Genomic DNA, 22,413 nt, shown 5'->3' on the forward strand with positions numbered 1-22,413 from the left:
AGGCTCTAGGCACGTGGGCTTCAGTAGTTGTGGCTCGTGGGCTCTAGAGCGCAGGCTCAGTAGTTGTGGTGCACAGGCTTAGCTGCTCTGCGGCATGTGGGATCTTCCTGGACCAGGGCTGGGACCCGTGTCCCCTGCATTGGCAGGCAGATTCTTAACCACCGCACCACCAGGGAAGTCCCAAACACTCTTCCTTTAAGAAGTTAGCATCAGAAGAAAGAAAAAAAAATTGATCTTCACAAAAAAGAAAAAAAAAATTGACCTTTACCGTTGAGCAGGCATTCCCGTCTTTGAGGAGCTCTGGTTAATGTGTGATGCTGATGCACACTGCCCATTAGGGAGGGACGAGGAGGCCCAAACAAACACAGAGAGAGAATGTGATGTTTCATTTTTTTCTTGTCCTGTCTAAAAATATAAATTTTATTTCATCACACCATTAAAATTCCTACCATTTTAAAAACAGACCTACCTGGAAAGAGTAGCACCTGGGCTGCCATCAGCCATTTCTACTTTTGTGGGAAAGAAGTCTCTAAATGAAGACACTGGGCAAGAAAGCAGAGCGGAGCAGATGTTCCAGTCTGGCCCACTCCACTCCACTCCGTTCCACCTCGATAGCCTTATTGCTAGAGGTTGGAAAGACAAAGCCCACATTTGAAAGACTCCCTTGCACTTCCAGGAGACACCTGCGGTACTTGGAAGGCAGAAGTGAAACAGAGACTGTCCAGCTCCATCTTTCCCTCTTATGTTTCTGCAGAGAGATGTGGTCTCGGCAGTCGTAGCTGGCCAGCCACTGCGGCAGTAGAGGTCCCAGGCTCTCAGAAGGCAGGCCACGAGGGACCCATTTATCAGGATGGGTCACAGCCGAAGGGACATGTTCTTGGCAGTAAGGGTGTGGTGATGGCTTCCTGACATCAGGTCAGTTCAGAGCCTGTGTGGCCCAGGGACCAAGGGTAGGGTCTGTGGCTTGCTGACCATGGCCAGGAAGCAGACCCTTTGGGAGGGCTGTTCTGGAAGTCATTCCTGGAAACTCAGCCAAGAGCCCTTCTGCTTCTCCCAATGGATTTGTAGGCATCTACCTCCCTGTAGTAAATCCCTTTCTATTTAAAATCGGGTGGCTTCTGACAACCATAATTAAACTACAGGCTCTAGGCATGTAAACAAGAGAAGCCACTGCAATGAGAAGCCCACCCACCACAAGGAAGAGTAGCCCCCGCTCACTGAAGCCAGGGAAAGCCCGCGTGCAGCAACAAAGAGCCAACGCGGCCAAAAATTTAAAAAAAAAAGCATTAAAAAAAAACATAGCTTACTGTATGTTATATGGCAAAATGAAATTTTGAAAAAAAAGAGTTTAAGTGCAGACTCTTCCAGGCCCTACTCCATGAAGACCCTCAGCATCCTCAGTCATGGCAGGTACGAAACATTCCACACTGCCGCCTCCGTCCTAGAAATCCACTCCCTTTAGTTTAGTTTCTATTGACCAGAGTATTTAAAAATAAATTTTATAATTTAGAGAGGAAAACTATGACAGGCCAAATTTGGTACAGTCCTCAAACTAATATATATAATATATATAATATTTTAATATATAATATATGTATATGTATATGCAAAATACATTATATAATATATAAAGACATGAATATCTTAGATATATATATCTAATATATTAGATATCTTAGATATATATATCTAAAAGAGATACATACACTTAAAATATATACATATACCTAAAATATATATATGAAATAGATATATGTATATCTTACATATATACCTAAAAGAGATATACATACTTAAAATATATACATATATGTAAAATATGTATATGTATATATTTGTATATATGTAAAAATATATATACATACACATATATATGAGACATACACCTAAAGAAACTGAAGGTTTTCAGGACGAGCCTCCCCAAAACTGTTTTGAGATGAAGGCATTCAAGATCCAGCAGATTCAAAGAAAAAAAACAAAAACAGTCTTTCACCCTAAACTACCTAAAAGAATTTAGATAGGGACCTGGCCCAGAAAGAGAGCTATTACCAAGAGAGAACTTTTTATCTGAATGACCCATCTCCACGGCAGGGCAGACATCTAATTACCAAAGCTCTGCTTTTCTTATCATCCTGTGAATCACCCTCCTCCCTTTCAAAGCCCCGAGCCCCTAGCCCATTCGTCAGCTCACGATGGCATATACTTCGCTTTCTGGCTCGTCCTTGGGTCTCATAATCCTTGTGCGGTCCGTGTATGTATGTAACTAAAATTTTGTTTTCTCCTGTTAATCTGTCTTATGTCAATTTGATTATTAGATCAGCCAAAGAACCTAGAAGGGTAAAGGAAAAACTTTTCCTCTCCAACTATGTACCTATATACCTAAAAGATATCCTCTCATGTGTCACCTCCAGTTGTTCGGTAGTGGATGTTTGGACCTATTAAGTTGTGTTTAAGGCTTGGCCTGAATGCAATCTGGAATCGATTAGTGGTGTTCCAGTGTATGTCTGCCCTCTTGGACAGACCCTGTGAAGCACATTTATTTGGAAGCTCTTCTCCCCATAGTTTATTTTATGGGACCAGCTGCCCACATTATGAAGGACTGGATGGTGACAGTTGCCTCCCTGTGACTGGAGTCGTGGCTCTGAACTCTGTTGGCTCGTTTACCTAGGAGAGTGACCAGTATGCACCGCCCAGAGTCCTGGGCTGACCCTGCCTGGATGACGACAGTGCAGGACGTCCAGTCATACGATGCCCGGGGCAGATTATGGAATGCTGGTACTTTCTGTTCTTCTTTTCTTAGTAGGGATACACAGGATACTTCCAGGATCCACCTGTATCCCTTCGCTTTGTATGAGTGGCAGCTTCCTAATTCCGACTATGAGCATGTTGGACTCTTCCTGAGGGCTTTCTGTGAGCCCTTCAGGAGCAGGCTGGGCCTCTGTGCAGGGCAGGGTGGGAAGCGTTGGGGAGTTCATGCCTAGGGAATAACCCAGAGCCAATACATACCCAGCTTTCTCACCCCTTAGATGTGACATCTCTGATGTGAATTCTACACAGCCTCCTAGAGTTCACCAGTAGTTTTAAGCTCAATTTTCCCTACCCTCCACTCTGAACAGACTTCTGTGTTATCCATGAAAATGCACCTCTTAGATCTCTGACCACAGACAGTGTGGAAGACCCATGGCCCACTAATGCGCTCTGAAATCCATCACTGTGTTGGCTCCACGTCTATGCTTCCCATGGGCTGTGTGCTGCCAGGGTCTCAGCACAGCAAGGAAACTGAGGCAGGCCCAGTCTTGGGAGACACGGGGCTCCTCTGACAGCTGACTGTGGCTCAGGGACTTGCCACTAGCTTTGCCAAAATGTCCTTAGAACTCACCGCAGTCTCAGACTTTCCCATCCAACACTTCTTCCTTCCTTCTGCTCTACAGGGGTGATACCTGCAGCTCCATCTGCATTTTTTTCTTAATTGAAGTAATGTTGATTTACAATGTTGTGTCAGTTTCAGGTGAACAGCGAAGTGATTCAGTTACTCTCTTCTCTCTCTCTCTGTCTCTATATCTGTATATTCTTTTTCAGATTCTTTTCCACTATATGTTATTACAAGATGTTGAATATAGGTCCTTGTGCTATACAGTAGGACCTTATTGTTTATCTATTTTATGTATAATAGTGTGTATCTGTTAATCCCAGACTCCTAATTTATCCCTCCCCCCTCCCTTTGGTAACCATAAATTTGTTTCTATGTCTGTGACTCTGTTTCTGTTTTGCAAGTTCATTTGTATCAGTTTTTTAGATTCCACATATAAGTGATATCATAGGATATTGGTCTTTGTCTTACTTCATTCAGTATGTAAGTAAGTAATGACTCACTTCAGTATGATAATCTCTAGGTCCATCCATGTTGCTGCAAATGGCAATATTTCATTCTTTTTTATGGCTGAGTAATATTTCATTGTATGTATATGCCACATGTTCTTTATCCATTCGTCTGTTGATGGACCCCTAGGTTGCTTCCCCATCTTGGCTATTTTAAATAGTGTTGCTCCATCTGCATTTTTTTTTTTTTTGGCGGTATGCGGGCCTCTCACTGTTGTGGCCTCTCCCGTTGTGGAGCACAGGCTCCGGACGTGCAGGCTCAGCGGCCATGGCTCACGGGCCCAGCCGCTCTGTGGCATGTTGGATCCTCCCGGACCGGGGCATGAACCCGCGTCCCCTGCATCGGCAGGCGGACTCTCAACCACTGCGCCACCAGGGAAGCCCCTCCATCTGCATTTTTAACCTCACAGGTGGTTTCCCCATATATCTCGTGCATGTCTGACCCTGTCTTTCTTGGAGGACCCAAACTAACGCAGCTTCCTTCCCTTCCTTGTCTCGCTCCTCCCCTCCCCTATGGAGGCTTCCTGGGATCAGCTTCCAAACGAATACTTACACCTGGGGGTTGGCTTCTGTTGGGGCCCCAACCTGTATCACACTCCATAAGTGTTCTTCTCATATTGTGTTTACCAGGCAAGCCCAGACTGACCAATAATTTCAATCTCCTACACTTCAGATGCCCATCCCAGACTTCCTTGGGAAAACCCACATTTTGATGGCCTTGATGAGGGAAATATAATGACAGCAGTCGGAGTTGTAGTATTGTGGTGTTTCAGCATCAGGGGTTCTCACAAACCTATTAAATCAATTGTGGCCCTACGGCCATCTTCTCACTGAACTGAGTATCTAAAATCAGTATCAGTAGCTTGCAAATTACTCTTCTCTGTGTTACTTTATGTAGATTGAATAACAAGAATCCACTGTCAATATTTGCCCTGCATGAAACTCATCAGCATGGAGCAGAGAAGCAGAAAATATTCCGTACAGAACAGACCCGTAGATAATCAGACTGTGAACATATTCTTTCAAGAGACTCGTGATTATTATTCCCCTTTTAATGGTTCATAGAACGCTAGCTTAATTGCAGATATTATATAAACTGGCTGCAAAAGCTACTAGTCTAACTGCATTATGTTATTTCCTGTTGATTTATTTTTAAGCTTTCTTTCTCTCAATACTACACCTGTTTGGTACTCAAAAACCCAAGTGTTCTGAAAAACTGAAAGATAGCCAGCAGGAGCATAAATCTTGCATGATATATAACTTTCCAAATAAAAAAGGAGCTGGAATTCATGACAAAATGAATTAGATATCAAAATATTATCTGATGTCAAATCTGTAATTTTTGGAGGTATTGTTAATTCTCAAGCAATTATCATCCTAATTCAGAGAAGTCCGAATTCAGAGAATTCAATAGAGCTTTTTTTTTTTTTTCTTATGTGAGAACCAGATATCTACCTTTGTGGCTGTGTGGGAAATACAAGTCTTAAGATGGCTAGCTTTTTCTCTGTGAGTTGGCAGGATAGTTCAGCCCACCAGCTTCTTGGCAAAGTGGCTGGTGTGCTTAAGAACCAGAAATACTCCATTAGTATTTGCTGGTAGTGTATGAGTGTGTGTGTGTGTGTGTGTGTGTGTGTGTGTGTGTGTGTTTGGGGGCATTGGTCTTGTTCCAATGTTTGTCAAAATGGCTATGGGCTAGAGAATTACAGTACCTTCCTGAAACACTCCCTCATCAATTTATTCTTTCATTCATTCCTGGGTGGACATACTTCCCACCTTTAATATCTCTTCTCCCAGTCCCCATTTCCTCTGTCCGTGACCTAACCGTAATATTCCACGCTGGTTTCAACTTCCTAAAGAAAGTGTATTTCTGTGGCTAGAACAACTGGGTGAAAGGCTAAAGGCTGAGGGGACCTTTTATCCTCCAAAGCCACAGGTCTAGCTGGGCTGGGAGAAGTTGCGGAATAAGTGTTGGAATGTTTGTAAATATAAATAAATATATTGCTCCAGAAGAACATTTTAATAGAGGTTATCACTGAAAAGTAATGCTATCATGATTTTTTTTTAATCTGTGGAACATTAGATTGGAAGGTGTCGTGGAGTCATTAAGTCCTGTTTTTATCTTTTGAGAAAACTTAGGAGCTGTTGGAGTTTGTCTGGGAGGAAGGAAAACTTTCCTCTACCCTCTTAGGGTTAGTAACGGAAGCCTGCAAATTAAACTGACAGAAGACAGATTAACAAAGAAAACATACAATTTTAAAAATGAGGGGCTTCCCTGGTGGCACAGTGGTTAAGAATCTGCCTGTCAATGCAGGGGACATGGGTTCAAGCCCTGGTCCAGGAAGATCCCACATGCCACAGAACAACAAAGCCCGTGAGCCAAAACTACTGAGCCTGCACTCTAGAGCCCACGAGCCACAACTACTGGGACCACATGCCACAACTACTGAGTCCACATGCCACAACTACTGAAGCCCTCACGCCTAGAGCCCGTGCTCTGCAACAAGAGAAGGCACTGCAATGAGAAGCCCATGCAATGCAACGAAGAGTAGCCCCCGCTCGTCACAACTAGAGAAAGCCCGGGCACAGTAACAAAGACCCAACGCAGCCAAAAATAAATAAAGAAATAAATTTATTTTTTAAAAAATAATGTTAATCTTTTTTACGTGCATGGAAGATTCAGAGAAAAGAAGTAAAAACTCACAGAAGAAGTTAAACCGGGGGTGGGGCTGCTTATATACCATTTAAACAAAGGGTAATAAACTGTGGAGAAGCAACTAGGAAAAGGAAAGAGGGTTTGGGCTCTTAGGGGTGATAAACTGTGGGAAAATGACTAGGAAATATATAAGGAAATGTATTGGAAGAGAGGTGTTATTTTAGTAAAGTCTGTTTATGCAGATTCCTCTCAATGTGACCACTCCTCCACCCCATCTCCAGAGATAAGAGTCAGTCTCTTTGTCCTGGTACAGGGGGACAGCTTCCTCAAAGAAAAATTAATGCCCTGCTTTTTGGCAGATAAGGAGTGGGTGGAGAACTTTAACCACATCAGTTGCCTTCAGCTCACAATAACCCTTATGCCAAAGTGGCATATTTTGGGGGTGGCATCTTCTGATCCCCTTCAGGTTCTAAGACGATCCAAGAGAAATGAATTAGATAGCAGGTAATCCTGACACATAGAACATCTGGTTCAAACCTTGGAATGAAGGATCAGAGGGGAAAGCTCATCCACCTTGAGAGTCCAGGAGATGAAACGCAGAGATGAATTAGGGACTTCTTCATTGTATTCCACAGAAGAGAAATCAGAAACTCCAAATGTCAAGGTTAAAAGGAAAGGAAGAAAGACTTTCCTTCAACTTGCCAACTTTGAAGATGAAGCAATGGGAGTCTAGAGCAATTAAGTGATCTGTCCACAGTGACCGAGACACACAGAACAACTGATTGTAGTGGTAGAACCCAGTAACCACATGTACCAGTGAGGGAGCTTCTAGCTGCAAGAAACACAAAATCTCAATACAAAATGGCTTGAGCAGGGCTTCCCTGGTGGCGCAGTGGTTGAGAGTCCGCCTGCCGATGCAGGGGACAAGGGTTCGTTCCCCGGTCCAGGAAGATCCTAAATGCCACGGAGTGGCTGGGCCCGTGAGCCATGGCCACTGAGCCTGCCCGTCCGGAGCCTGTGCTCCGCAACGGGAGAGGCCACAACAGTGAGAGGCCCATGTACCGCAAAAAAAAAAAAAAAAAAAGACTTGAGCAGTGAGGGGATCATTACCTCTCACAAGGAGTGTTGTCAGAGAGCAGCACCAAGGTTGACTAATTCAGTGGTTCCACGAGGTCATCAAGGATCAGATTCCACCCTCTTTCAGATCTTCAGGTTTTCCTTTTTGGTTCCCAAATGGCTCCCCAGTGCCACGCCTTATTTGCAGTTAACTGTTCAATGGAAAGTAATGAGGCTATTTCCCTCTGTCTAAGAATCCTTCCCAAATGACTTCTCTTAGACCTCACATTTTATTAGCCAGGATTACTTAAATCACACATTTTATTAGCCAGGACTACTTAAATCACTGTCAAGGAGATTCCCCTCCTTCCGACTCCCTGGGGCCAGAGACAATGTCATCAGAGGAAGGTAAATACAGGAATAGATTCAGGAATCTTGCTTCAAGGAAGAAAGAGAGGGAAAAGAAGGAGTTAGATAAAGGACCAACACCTGGGTCTGGAACCCAGCACCCAGGAACCTTCATGACCCAAACAAAGTTTAGTCTAGAATTTGGGGACACATCCAGCAAAGGTCACTGGACCTTCAGAACAATGTTTTTGGATGAAGAAGCTGAAATGTTTCTCGAATTACGGAAAGGGCTCAAGGCTGTCACCTAGAATCTCATCAAGAATATATCACTTAACACTTAATTAATTCGAGATAAACTACATTCTTGGAGACTGTAGCAAGTCCATGCCCAGGGGCTGTTTGGGGCTGATAATAATGCAATGGAAAATGAGAGAGCTGAAATGTTTGCCGTTTCCACCCACATGAAGGACAGGGTGCCTGCCTTATCTGGTCCCAGTTTTGTCCTTTTGTCACAGAGTAAATCTGCTAGATTCTGCCATGTGCAGGATAAATGATCACACAAGACCTCCCATATCCCTTTGCTCTGACACTCTGCCTTCTCATAAAACCTGCAGGCAGCCTTCTAATGATTGCGTTAGCTTTCCAACTACCTTAATCCTGGGAAAGAGACATCTTGGATGGTGAACTTGTATTGTATGCTCTGAATACTGAAAAGGCATCTTCTCTACAGCAAATTAATAAACTGCATCATTCTGGCATACATTCTAACCTTTGATGGGTTGGGTTTGTGATCAGAGTGAAAAATAAACAAGTCAATCCTGGATGTCCACAGATGAGGACTGGACCACAAGCGCATGTTGTCCACGTCAAGGGCAGACAGCTTGGGAGGTCTTGCTAGGGCAGCCAGCCTGCCAACCCACGAACCCAGCTTGCTCCCCTCTCTTCCTCTGTTGCTTGGTCATCACTGCACTCTTGGGACAGGGCTCTGCAAGCTGACATGGATCAAAACCGAGTTAGCTGGGCTTCCCTGGTGGCACAGTGGTTGAAAATCTGCCAGACACGGGTTCGAGCCCTGGTCTGGGAAGATCCCACATGCCGCGGAGCAACTAGGCCCGTGAGCCACAACGACTGAGCCTGCACGTCTGGAGCCTGTGCTCCGCAACAAGAGAGGCCGCAATAGTGAGAGGCCCGTGCACCGCGATGAAGAGTGGCCCCCGCTTGCCACAACTAGAGAAAGCCCTCGCACAGAAACGAAGACCCAACACAGCCATAAATAAATAAATAAATAAATAAATAAATAAATAAATAATAAATAAATAAAAAGGCCAAGCGTTTGAAGCCCTTTAAACAATAATAATAATAACCGAGTTAGCTCCCGGTGGGGAGGTTTCCTAATCCGCAACCCCCCCCCCAGCCGTATCCCCTTTGTAGTCCTGCTGCCCCAGCTTCAGACCCTCAGTTCCCCCGTCTTCACCGTGGGCTGCGCAGACTCAAAGACTGATGACTTCACTGGGCTGAGGGAAGCTCTGCAGAGCTCTGGCCTCCTGGAGGACATCAATTTGGCCCCCCCCCCACAATTTCCCTTTAGTGGTAATTGAATGTCAGGATAACAGATGGAGGATCGGGAGAATGAACCAGAGTTTTACTTTCAGGGCTTTGTGGAGGAAGGAAGGGTTAAGATTTCCAGAGTTCAAGACTTTTCAAATTTTAAGTGATTGTGGTGTCTGCTCTTAACAGTTTGGGAAGTAAAGAAAATGCAAGTAATCTCGATTTCTCAACTCTGGTTTCCAAAAATTCTCTTTCTGGGACTTGACATACACCCATCCAAAGAGAGGTCTCCAAGACAGACTGTAGGGAACCAGAAAGAATTCTGAGACAGTGGTTAAAGCAGCTTCTCAGACACTTATTCACCACTGGGAGTCTAAGTAAGTCATCTTGACTTGCCCACAAATACTAAAATGTCCTACCTACAGTACCATGTGGACTTTGGTTAATTTGACCTTTCATCTTCATCCCCCTCCAGGTAAATTATCTTTGCATCATGGGTGGAAATAAATGAAATAAACTAAAGTAAGAGAAGAGAGAATGACTGGGGGATGGTTGTGCTATTTTATCCTGTTATCAGGGAAGCCCTCTTGGAGGAGGTGATGTTGAGCAGAGACATGATGGTGTCACCTGAACATTGGTGCACTGACCCAGCTCACACTGGCTCCTGAGAACAGATGGGGCACATCTCTTCAGTGACCTCACATTGGTAGCTTAAAATCAGCCACAGTGGGAGGATTTGCATACCAGAAATCAGCAAATGCTATGAATCAGGACTTTTTTTTTTTCAGATAGTCAGTCATTAAGTATTTATCAGCACTCAATTGCATGAAATATCCAGGGAAAGCATCTTCCTGGCAGAAAGAACATCCATAAGAAGGCCCTGGACTGGGAGAGTCCTTTATATGTTGAGACATATCAAGAAAACCAGCATTTCTAGAACAATGGTTCTCATCACCTGGGAAATTTTTAGAATTACAAATTCTTGGCCTCTACCTCAGAACTACTAGATCAGAAACTCTGGGGGCAGATCCCAGAAATCTGTTTTGAAAAGCTCTCTAGGTCCTGCTACACAGGGACATTTGAGAACCGCTGGTCTAGACTGAGCACCATTATCAGGTAGGAAGGTGGAAGGAAGGAATTGTGGAGACAAGGGCTGGGATTTGGTGGGAGAGGCAGAAAGGATGAATAACAATGTGACGGGGACAAAATCTGAGCTTAAAGCTGACAGAACTGGTTGACTGCATTAGAATTCTTTTTTTTTAATTTATTTATTTTATTCATTTATTTTTGGCTATGTTGGGTCTTTGTTGCTGAGCTGGGGCTTTCTCTAGTTGCGGCGAGCGGGGGCTACTCTTCATTATGGTGCGCAGGCTTTTCCTTGCGGTGCTCTAGGAGTGTGGGCTTCAGTAGTTGTGGCTCACGGGCTCAGTAGTTGTGGCTCATGGGCTTCAGTAGTTGTGGCTCGCAGGCTCTAGAGCGCAGGCTCAGTAGTTGTGGTGCACGGGCTTAGTTGCTTCGCCCGGACCAGGGCTCGAACCTGTGCCCCCTGCATTGGCAGGTGGATTCTTAACCACTGTGCCACCAGGGAAGCCCTGAATTAGAATTCTTGAATTTATAAATGAGAGCCCTCCTACTCCAAGAGGCTTCTATGGAAAAGAATTTGTTGACTCGAGTAACAGAAAAGTCAGATGGCAGGCATGGTTGGATTCAGGAACTCAAATAACATCATCATGGCTCATCTCTCCCTTTCCTCATGGCCCATTTCCTCCCCTCCTCTATGACATAATTCTCAGGTCGGCCACCTCATCTTCAAGCTTACATCCTTTCTTTTTCTTTTTTTTTTAAATTAATTAATTAATTTTTTGGCTGCATTGGATCTTCGTTGCTGTGAGCAGGCTTTCTCTAGTTGCAGCGGGCAAGGGCTACTCTTCGTTGCAGTGCACAGGATTCTCATTGTGGTGGCTTCTCTTGTTGCGGAGCACGGGCTCTAGGCACATGGGCTTCAGTAGTTGTGGCACACAGGCTCAGTAGTTGTGGTGCACGGGCTTAGTACCTCCGCGGCATGTGGGATCTTCCCAGACCAGGGCTCAAACCCGTGTCCCTTGCATTGGCAGGCAGATTCTTAACCACTGCGCCACCAGGAAGTCCCAAGCTTACATCCTTTCTACAGCTAGCAATACCATAGGGAAGATGGTTTCTCTTTTCCAAGTGGTCCAAGAGGAGTCCCAGAATTAAGTGAATGGCTCACTTTGGATCCTGTTCCCATTGCTGGACCAAGTTTGAAGGAAATCAAAATATGTCACCCCCAAATATGTCTCTTTGGTATAAAAATTATTTTCACAATTAAGAAACAGTAAATGCAGAAAAATCTCCTCTTTTCTGCCTAAAAGCAGGAAATCAATTCTCCTTTTACTGGAGATAGACTCTTATCAGCCCAGAGATGGCAACAGCGGAATCTGCAAACAGATGTTGTTAAACTTACCTAGTTACTTCTTCACCATTTACTAACCCCAGCCCAAACCCCTGTATCTTATCAATTCTTCACAAATTTATTGTTTCTTTGTCTAAAAGATTTAAAAGCTGCCTGTTCTGTTCACTTCCTCAGGTCTTCATTCTCTTGTGAAGGCTCTCATGCACATATAAAAATTAGAATCCCATTAACCATGGAAAGAAACAAATATTTTAAGTCAAATCTCTGTCCCAGGGTCTGCTCCTGGGAGAAACTAAATGAGCCACAGGGCTAAGGGGTTATGACTATGTGTTTTGGTTGCTGAAGTTCAGGAACTTAACAGTTGGGGAAGCTAAGACCTTCACACAAGTTTTGAGAACGCAAGGTTGATAAGGCTAAATGCCTACAAAAAAGTGTGTATAGCAGATATTTGGAGGGAAAACCAAGAAGTCAGAATTTCACAAAGTGTGCTGAGGATCAAGGGCAGATTCCCAGCTCCCTCTGTGTCTGTAGAGTTGCCATGTCAGACAGTGTCTCTGAAAAGGAGAAGCTGTGGGGGGAGCCTGGTGGGTGTCAGCCCAAGAAATAGGGGTAGTTCATCTGCATATCTTTTAGTGACCTTCCGGAATGACAGCAAAGCCACCAACGCTTCCCTGTTTGCAAATGATAGAGATCTCATTTCTGGGGACATCGGGATTGATGCGGCGGCCACAGTGCCATTAGACCTAGAAGATGCTCTGTTCTCATTACTGTCTCTTGGCAACATAGCACCAGATGCTGCCGTGAATATTAATGATCCTCATTCATGTAACCTTTAGCGCCTTCCTCCAGCTCCTCCAGGCTGCACTGGGGGACTGCTGCTATCTGCTTCTGCGGTCTCCATCTCAACAAATCTTTTCTTCTTCTCCCCTTGTTTGAGAAAAGAATTATTAATGAGATTTTTATCTAAGGAGAGGGTTTTTACTTCTCTATGGAGACGCTCACTTTCCAAGCCAGATCCCATTTTCTAAGAAAGATAACGGCAGTCCCATTCTGCTGGAGCTTGTCTGTGATGGCTTTCGTTGACTTTATCTGCTGGTTGGAATATGTAATTTGTCTAATATTTTTGCTTCCTCGTGTGCAGGGTTTAAAAATAAATGTGGAATTGGACAAAAGGGGAAATCAAATAGTACTAAAATATCAATGGGTTTCTTTTTTCTTTTTATAAAATTTATTTATTTATTTATTTATTTATTTATTTATGGCTGTGTTGGGTCTTCTTTGCTGCGTGCTTTCTCTAGTTGCGGCGAGCGGGGGCTACTCTTCATTACAGTGCATGGGCTTCCCATTGTGGTGGCTTCTCTTGTTGTGGAGCATGGGCTCTAGGCACGTGGGCTTCAGTAGTTGTGGCATGCGGGCTCAGTAGTTGTGGCTCACGGGCTTAGCTGCTCCATGGCATGTGGGATCTTCCCGGACCAGGGCTCGAACCCATGTCCCCTTCATTGGCAAGCAGATTCTTAACCACTGCGCCACCAGGGAAGTCCTCAATGGGTTTCTTAGTTTTTAGTCAGCTTCCAACAACTTCAGGGCTGGAGTGATGTGTGTAATAGTGGTCACTCCAGGCTTGTCTGCCTGCTGTCCTTTGGCTTCTCGTGTTAAGGGGCCTACCCTTGACAGCAAGGAATTGCTCCAAGCTGAGCTGCCTAGTTCCTTTAGCTCTTTGTTTTGTTTCTTTAGACCTCTAAAATATTGGCCAGAGGTTGTTCTTGAGAGTAATTCAAGGCACCGCAGAGAGTAGAATCTTTCCCTTTCCTTTCCTTTTCGCTTCCTTGCCCCAATATTTAGTGAGAGGTATAATTAGTGGTTTCAGAACACAAACTTTAAAGGGATCCAGGACAATGTATGGCTCCGTGATTTCCTATTTGTGGATTCCAGGGCTTGTTGCTCAATCTCACTTCTCCTCAGTTTCATATCTGTAAAATGTAGCCAAAGGCACCCAACTCCCCAGTTTGTCAATAAGTTAAATGACATCAGATATGTGAAATGCTTAGCACAGTGTCTGGCACATAGTAAGGACTCAATAAATGGTAGCCTGGAATTGTTTAATTGTGTAATCAGTGGCCCCCAATGACACATGCCTCCTCCACACTCCTCACTCGTGAGAGTCTAGAGTTGGCTGTGTGACTTGCCTTCACCAATGGGACATCAGCAAATGTGACTGAAGGAGAGGCTTGATAAGTGCTTGTGCACTGGGGCTTTCCCTCTGGGAAAGCTGCCCCCACCATATGAGGAAACCTAGTCTAACCCACTGGAGAAGGAGGGGCCACATGGAGAGAGAGACCCTGCGAACCCTGAAGCTGAATGCAGCTGCCCAAACGAGACCAGCTCAGGGCAGGAAAACCATGAGGCTAACCATGGAATTTTGAGAAAAAAAATTTTTACTTAAGTTACTAAGCTTTGGAGTCATTTGTTATGCAGCAAAGGCTAACTGATATACCTAAAGGCAGCTGCTTTCATAACTATCGTCTTATTTAAATCACACAATAATCCTGTGAGGTGGATGATGTTATTTTCCACTTTACTGATGATGAAGTGGAGGCTCAAGGCTCGGGTATGTGTCTCCTTGGTTGTCCAGATCCTTCAGGTAGTTGCTGAGGAAGAAGTGCAAGGTACAGGGCAGATTTACTTATTTATTACTTATTTACTTATTGAAGTATAGTTGTTTCACAATGCTGTGTTAGTTTCAGGTATACAGCAAAGTGATTCAGTAATATATATTCTTTTTCAGATTATTTTCCATTATAAGTCATTACAAGATACTGAATATAGTTCCCTGCACTATACAGTAGGTCCTTTTTGTTCATCTATTTTATATATAGTAGTGTACATCTGTTAATCCCAAACTCCTAATTTACTGCCCCCCTTCCCCTTTGGTAACAATAAGTTTGTTTCTATGTCTGTGAGTCTGTTTCTGTTTTGTAAATAAGTTCATTTGTATCATTTTTTTAGATTCCACATATAAGTGACATCATAGGATATTTGTCTTTTTCTGTCTGACTTACTTCACTTAGTCAGAAATCTCCAGGTCCATCCATGTTGCTGCAATTGGCATTATTTCATTCTTTTTTATGGCTGAGTAATATTCCACTGTGTATATATATATATATATATATATATATATATATATATATATATATTTATATATACACCCCACATCTTCTTTATCGATTCATCTGTCACTGGACACTTAAGTTGCTTCCATGTCTTGGCTATTGTAAATAGTGCTGCTATGAACATGGGGTGGATGTATCTTTTCTAATCAGAGTTTTCATCTTTTCTGGATATAAGCACAGGGCATATTTAAATGCTGTTCTTAGATGAAACAAAATCTTTTCACTCAGGTAGGATCCTATGTGGGATCTCTTGGTATTTGATAGCTGTTCTAAAATACAGTTAAGGAAGCATGATTGAGCTGAAGAAATGAGCTTACGAACTAACCCTGCTATACTCTCCTGCCTTAGCAAAGGAGGCTGGCAACAGTTTCTCATCTGACATTGCTAATCACCGTTGTTGGCTTTGCAGATGCACTGGTGTCACTTTCCAGGCCAACAGAGGAATGGAAGATTCCAGTGGCCACTGGTCCTAAGAGCTTAGATGCAAGGTGATCTTTCTGATGGCCTCTCAACCCTGATTCTGGGCTGACTTTGTCTTTCAGTGGAATAAGTTACTGCACACCCAAAATGGCCCCCAATTTCCATCATCAGAAACACATTCCTTTGGTTAAACTTTGTAGTCTCTAAAAGCCTCCTAGAAATTTCAAATCTCCCCAAAAGGACAACACATCAAACCAGTTAATTCCTTACTGTGGAGCAGGACATAGAGTAGATTTATATTCATTGGTGGTCAGTGTTGATGCATTGGTCTAGAGCAGCAATGTCCAAGAGAAATAATGTGAACCACAGATGTAATTTTTAATTTTCTAGTATTTACATTGAAAAGTATAAAGAAACTGATGGAAGTAATTAAAAAAATTTTTTATCTAACCCAATTCCAAACTCTTTTTATTTCAATATGCGGTCAATATTTTTAAAAATTATTAATAAGATACTTACTTTACATTATTTTTCTTACCAAGTCTTCAAAATCTTGGGTGTGTTTTGGATTTATAGCAGATCTCAATTGCAACTCACTACATCCCCAGTGTTCAGTAGCCACATAGGGCGGGTGGCTACCATGTTGACATCACGGATCTAAAGACTCAGTTTACTGGATTGTAAAGTGGGGACAGTAAGCTGCCCTCATGATGTGCTGTGCAGATTAAATAAGATCATATGTGAGAGTTCTATGTCATTCCTGAAGGACCTCACAGGGTGGCCCAAAAGTCTTCATGCAGTTGTAAGCTTTAACAACCTCAGAAGTATCAATGTTACAACCTACAAAAATCATCCTTTGGAAGTTTGATTGTTTACATTTACTTGACACATTTACTTTCACAAATTTTAAACAATACATTTTAAATTTAATATTTTTATGCCACGTTTTCTGGGTGACGGATTTTCAGGCTGGTGGCTGTGTCATCACCTGATGTAGTCCCATTAGGCTGTTTCTTGTGGGAGTCACGTCAAAACTATCATGTATGAAATGAAGCCTCAGTTACCGGATGATGACAGAACAGCCACTGATGAAAGTTTACAATGTTCGAAAGTTGACTAGAGCGATACATAGCACAGGATGGTGGGGAAGTTGAATTTAATAGGAACATATGACTATTGTAAAATTTTAATAATTAATCTTTCAGATGCTATTTGTTGTAGGCTTATAGCATTTACACTTCCCATGTAATTAAAGCTTAAATTGGTACTAGCCTTCTGGACACCCTGTATTTACGTTACTCGCCAAAAAGGTGATTAGAATTGTTTCCCCCAGTCAATCCTAGCCTGTCTCCACAGAATGATCCCCCAAAGGGCTGTGCTGCAAAGGCTGCTTTGCTAACTCTAAGGGTCAAGAAATCTGTGGTGATGGACAGTTCTTACATGGCCTGGAAAATTCCTCACTCCAATTTGTCTGTGAGAATTAAGACCTACCTACCTCAGCGATCAGGCAGCCATTTTCCCTGCACTGTGGGACAACTGGGCTGCTTTGCATTTTTCTGGAGGCATTGAGGGGAAGGACCCTACAACAATGCAGAGATCCTAGGTATTATATATAAACTGCCATATCTTGGTGAAGCACAGTAGTGGAATTGGTAATAGTGAAAAACCCACCAGGAAAGCCTAAATAACTTGTTTTCAAAATCAGAAGAATTCATGCTTTGGAAGGCTATGGCTAAGATTTTCATTAGTCCATCCATCCACCTCTGTGTTTATTAAGAAAAAGTGTCCCTTCCTCTGAGACAGAAATAGCCCTGCCCTGGAGCACATGGCTTGGTGAGTGGAGTATCGCTGGATTTCAATTCAACTACTTGATTGGGCGTCTCTGTAGACAACCTGTACAACTGTACACGATGGCCCTGGTTACTATCTGTTCACATTGCCTCTCAAGACTGAAATGGTACAACAAGTGGGGCCGCAATCTAGCTGGCTCACAGGCCAGTTTGAATAGGCTATGCTCCATTGTTGGGCTATGGTCCATTACCCTACCTTTAAAAATTAATCACATAGAATACTCACCTTGTCCTTTTAAGGACAAGAAAGAAAGAAAAAAAAGAATCTAAAAGTCCTTAGGGTTATTTAGAGACAATGGAACTCAACTTCTATCCTAAAAGACCACTAAAAGACATTTCACTTCATTAATATTTTATGCCTTTTCCTTAGAGCAATTGAATATATCACATATCACAAGACCAAATTACATTTATTCCCAATAATTTAAAACTGGAATTTGAGCCAGGAGAACCCAGAAAGGAAGGAATGCTTTTTTACCACTGTCTAAACGAGTCATACTGTTCCTGAGTGAGGCCATGGCCCTTCAGACCAGAAGAGTACACAAAATTACCCAACAAATGAAGAAATAACACTGATATTATGTCTAGTTCATTTTCTCTGGCTTTGATTAGAGATTAAACAATTCCCAAAGAATGGTAAAAACAAGATAAAATATATATTCCCCATGTGTTGGAGTAGATGGCATAAGGAAATTCAATGAACTGTTGATAAAAATACATACCCATAGAATTGACACTTACTGGTGTAAAGAGAATTGTGAAAATCTAATTGGCCTTGATGGACACACAATCATTTAGCTTTATTATTCTAAATAAGATGGAAAGAGAACTTGTTCCCCAGTTTCAAACAGAATTTTAGCACTACCCAGACACTTCCTATAATTGCACCATTACTTTTGGTGAAAATGACAGGTCAGGAAATCTTCATTTTCTTATGCCATTTCTGGACTGGTGAACACTGCCTTTCCTCTCTCCCTGTCACATACATGCACAAATACACCTGCTTCAGTCCGCCATAATTCAATGTAATGGTTAATTCCTTTCAACCTAATTCTCTCCTTCACATCCTATGGTTATAATCTGAACTCATCCAGAGAAATGGGGAAAGACAAACTGCCTTTTCTTTCAATTTTGCTCTCAGGAGTTCAGAAAACCTCTAATTTCAGCTGCTGTGTGCAGCAGACACTGTTGGTCTCCTGCCCATCTCCTACTGCACTCACCATCCCAATACTTGTTGAGAGCATTCTTCTGCAAGATTGCTACTCTCTACTTGATGGCTTTCTCTCAGCCTGTGTCTGGACCAAGCCAGAAATGCCAAAGAGTTAATGCCATCAAGAGTATCACTTTGTCAGTGACGGATGGGAGCTGGAGGATAAATGCCCCAGCTCCCTCATCCCTTGAACAGGACAAGGTGTGCTCCAGATTGTTTTCTCATCTGGGGGCCTGCAGACAAGGGTCACTGGACAAAATACAGGATGTCCAGTTAAAACTGAATTTCAGTTAAGCAACGAATAATTTTTCAGTTAAGTCTATCCTAAATATTGCATGCCACATTCTTGAACCAAAAAAAATTATTTGTTGTTTGTCAGACATTCAAATTTAATGAAGTATTTTTATTTACAAAATTTGGCAACTCCACCCAGAGAAATTGAACCCCAGTTGCCCACATGGTTACCTGTTGATACTGCAGAAGGTTTTGGCCTCCTTCCCTGTAGCATTTCACCTTTCTCCTACCGATGCTTCCTGGGACTCCCTCCCACCTTCAGTTTCCCTAGAAGGAGAGTGTGAGAAAGGGGTTGTTACACAAGTGTTTTATTGAGGGAGTGCTCCTAGGAGAAACCTGAAAGTATATAGTGAAGCAGGATAGGGGAGGGGAAGGGGCTGAGCAAGGGTGTGGTTTTAGGAGGAGTCTGTCTTCAGCCAGATTCCATGGGGTGCTCCGGAGAGCATGACTGACACCACAGGGTTATCGTACCTTGAGTTACAAGGGACTGACTTTTGCCACCTCCCCATCCCCACCCCCCGACTATTCAGCTGTTGGCTGTTTACCCAGATGAATGCAAGGTAAAAAGGTATAGGCAGATACCAACAACATCTACAATACCTCCCAGGCAGCTTGCCCTCACATCTTTGTCTCAGGGTTAATTTCTGGGCAAGCTGAACCTAGAACACTAACTATTAGTAAAATCGTTGATGGTTCCTATTCCTCAAGGGTAATCATTTTCTGAGAGACTAAATTATGTAACTCCCTTGAGGGCTGGAACTGCAACTTATTGGCAACACTTCACACATAATACATGGTCAATAAATATTTGTTGAATTGAATTGTACATGGAAGCATAACGGATGGAAAGTATCAGTAATATAACTATTAATAAAAATCATACTTCTGTTTAGTGTCTACTACTATAAACTAAACTAGGCACTCTTAGGTTATTCACTCTTAACAGCAAAAAAAAGAAAACCCAAAAACAAAAGCAGCACTGCAATCATGTCTCAAAAATACCCTGGAACTAGCCCCAGCCTTGTTAGATCTTTAGTGAATTAATAAAACATGGGAACTCAGAGTCTTGCTAAATGTTGTTGAAGCACAGATGAAGCAGCTTAGAGATGGGAGTTGAGGGATGATAAAAGATCTGCCTTCCCAAAACATTTCCCCTGGTGATGGTGAGCTCTCCTTTTTGTGTAAGCAGCCAACTATGTCAAGGACATGTACAGCATTGCCAGAGCCCTTGATGAGAACCAGAAGGCCCACTAGTCAAAGTTGTCATTGTCTAGATCTCAAGACACTGCCTCACCCAAAGAAGCCACTCAGCCCTACTGACACTGCTTGGTGGGCACTGAACCTTCAGAGGATGGGTGCTGGGGAAGGAGGAACAACAGATGGGACACTGAAGCATTACATGTTGATGCAATCAGTTTGGATGGGACAATGCAACTTAGCTCTTATAGGGCAGTGGCAGGGGCCCTGGGACACTGGACACACTAGATTTGATGGACCTCAGTCAACACTGGATTGGGTCAGACACAAAAGAGAATGATCAGAACTCTAGGCATGGAGTCACAGCAGGAACAGAGATAACGTGCCATTGAGTCTTTAAGTGCGCTTGTTTGAAGACAGACTTGATCATAGAGGCAATTAGCCAATCATCTTGGGAAATGGAGAAATAGAGGTAGGTTTTCAGAAAATATTTTTCAAAGGAAAATGTGCAGAATATTTGATATTGTGCAAGGTCAGGGGGTGTGTATATCTATGTAGCCAAACCCTGGGCAGTCAGAGGCATTTGGCAAGCTTGGAGCTCAGGGGTGTGGGATGTGGTGGTGGAAGGGGGTGAGGATTAGACAAATATGTAAGAGTGAAGTAGGAATAAGGGAGCATTAAAGAGAAAGCTAATGGTCAACCACGTTGGAAGACTCTTTGGTGGTATCCAGGAAAACTAAGCATTTGAACACTCTATTATCCAGAGATTCCACTATATTGTATATGCCCAACAGAGAATTTACACGTGTTCAGCAAAAGTTAAATACAGAAATGATCAAGGCAATATTATCTGTGACAGCCCCAGACTGAAACAACCCAAAGTTTCATCAACAGTGGAATGGATAATTGTGGTATATTCACACAGTAGAATACTACTAGCTGATAGTATTATCAAATACTAGTAGTATTATCAAAATAATACCTCTAAAAATAGTAGTATTATCAAAAGAGATCTACGATTACAGGCAACAACATGGGTGACTCTCAAAAGCATAACGTTGAGTGAAAGAGTCCAGGCATCGACAAGTACTTACTTTATGATTTCATTGCTATAAAGTACAAAAGCTCCAGTGAAACTAATTACACTGCTAAATGTCAGAAGAGTGGTGACTTTGCCTGGGGACAGGATAGTGACCGAAAGTGGGCATCGGGGGGCAGCCGATGGGGGGGAGTGGTGTTCTATTTCTTGACCTGGGTTTGGTTACTTTGATAAGCTGGTAAGTTCAGTTTGTGAAAATTTGTGGAGTTGTATACTTAGGATTTACTCTGTACGTATATTATTCTTCAATAAAATATTAAATGTAATGTAAAAAAAAGAAAATTATGGAAGGGAGAAGACAAAATTCACCTGTGTCCTAACTTTGCCAAGTGGCAAACTCCACCCCACTCTGTCATTGTTTTCTACAGAACATGTGAAGGAGGGACAATGTAGGTAGTTGAATAGTCCTTGGCTTTCAGAGTGTGGAGGGGCAGTGGTCAGCTCCTTCTAGCTCCCCTGGGAGCAGACAGCCCCACTATATCATTCCGAACAGGTCATCCTAGGGATGACATTTAAATGTCCTGTTGTTTGAGAGATAACCGTTGTTTGAAAATATGCACAAACAAAAATGCAGATTCATAAGACAATTCCAGAGACACCAGCTCAGGGATTCCTAGATCTTCATGCTGCCATGAATGCAGCTCAGTTACACCCTGATGGGTCTACTTTCCACCTCATCATTTTCTTCAGATTGTCTACTCCCTTCTAATCTCTGCTGGAACATGGCCCAGTAAGGCTTCTTTGGCCTTAGTTCTACGATCTAAAATATGTGTTTCTCCAGGGTGATTAATTCAAATTCCCAAGAATCCCTAAGATGAGCTTTTTGTAGGTTGACGACAAACCCATGAACAGACGGACCTTGAAGGAGGTGGCTTCTCCTCCATGCATCAGCTGGGGTGCTGGTGAGTCAGGGTCACATGATAGAAATCATTTGGCCATTTTAGCATCACGGGACTCTGGGCAGTTTTTTCTAGAAGAGGGTGGTCTTCCCAGGACTCAGACCTGAAACTCCTCTACCCTCCCCTCTTCTTTAGTCTCCAAAGTCAAATTCTCAAAGCAATTGTGTACAGTAAATTTTCTTTTTGCCTGTCTGGTCTGAGTCTTGTCTTACTTCTGACCTATGTATAGTCAACTGTCAAGTTTTCATATGACAGTAATAAGAAGAGACCCCCAAATTCTCAGAATATCCTGAACCTGCATGTGGGGCATGAGTTTCCATGTCCCTTTCACCCCAATCATTCACCAGGTCTGTTCAGCA

The 22,413-nt window shown here is 42.9% G+C and overlaps 1 long non-coding RNA gene across 2 annotated transcripts in view; it reads right to left on the reverse strand.

Moving 5' to 3' along the window:
* The window catches only part of LOC309817527, an 80,902-nt gene that overhangs the window by 10,353 nt on the left and 48,136 nt on the right, over positions 1–22,413 (reverse strand). Inside the window, exons 3-4 of one of the 2 annotated variants that reach the window (XR_014296138.1) lie at positions 19,031–19,126; positions 7,643–7,800 (exon numbers count right to left, since the gene is read on the reverse strand). This is a non-coding gene — a long non-coding RNA (uncharacterized lncRNA). The remainder of the gene's footprint in view (positions 1–7,642; positions 7,801–19,030; positions 19,127–22,413) is intronic. The other variant, XR_014296137.1, reaches the window with a different exon arrangement.

This window comes from Mesoplodon mirus (genome assembly GCF_964341445.2).
Source record: "Mesoplodon mirus genome assembly, chromosome: 15".
In the NCBI taxonomy this organism is placed as follows: Eukaryota; Metazoa; Chordata; class Mammalia; order Artiodactyla; family Ziphiidae; genus Mesoplodon; species Mesoplodon mirus.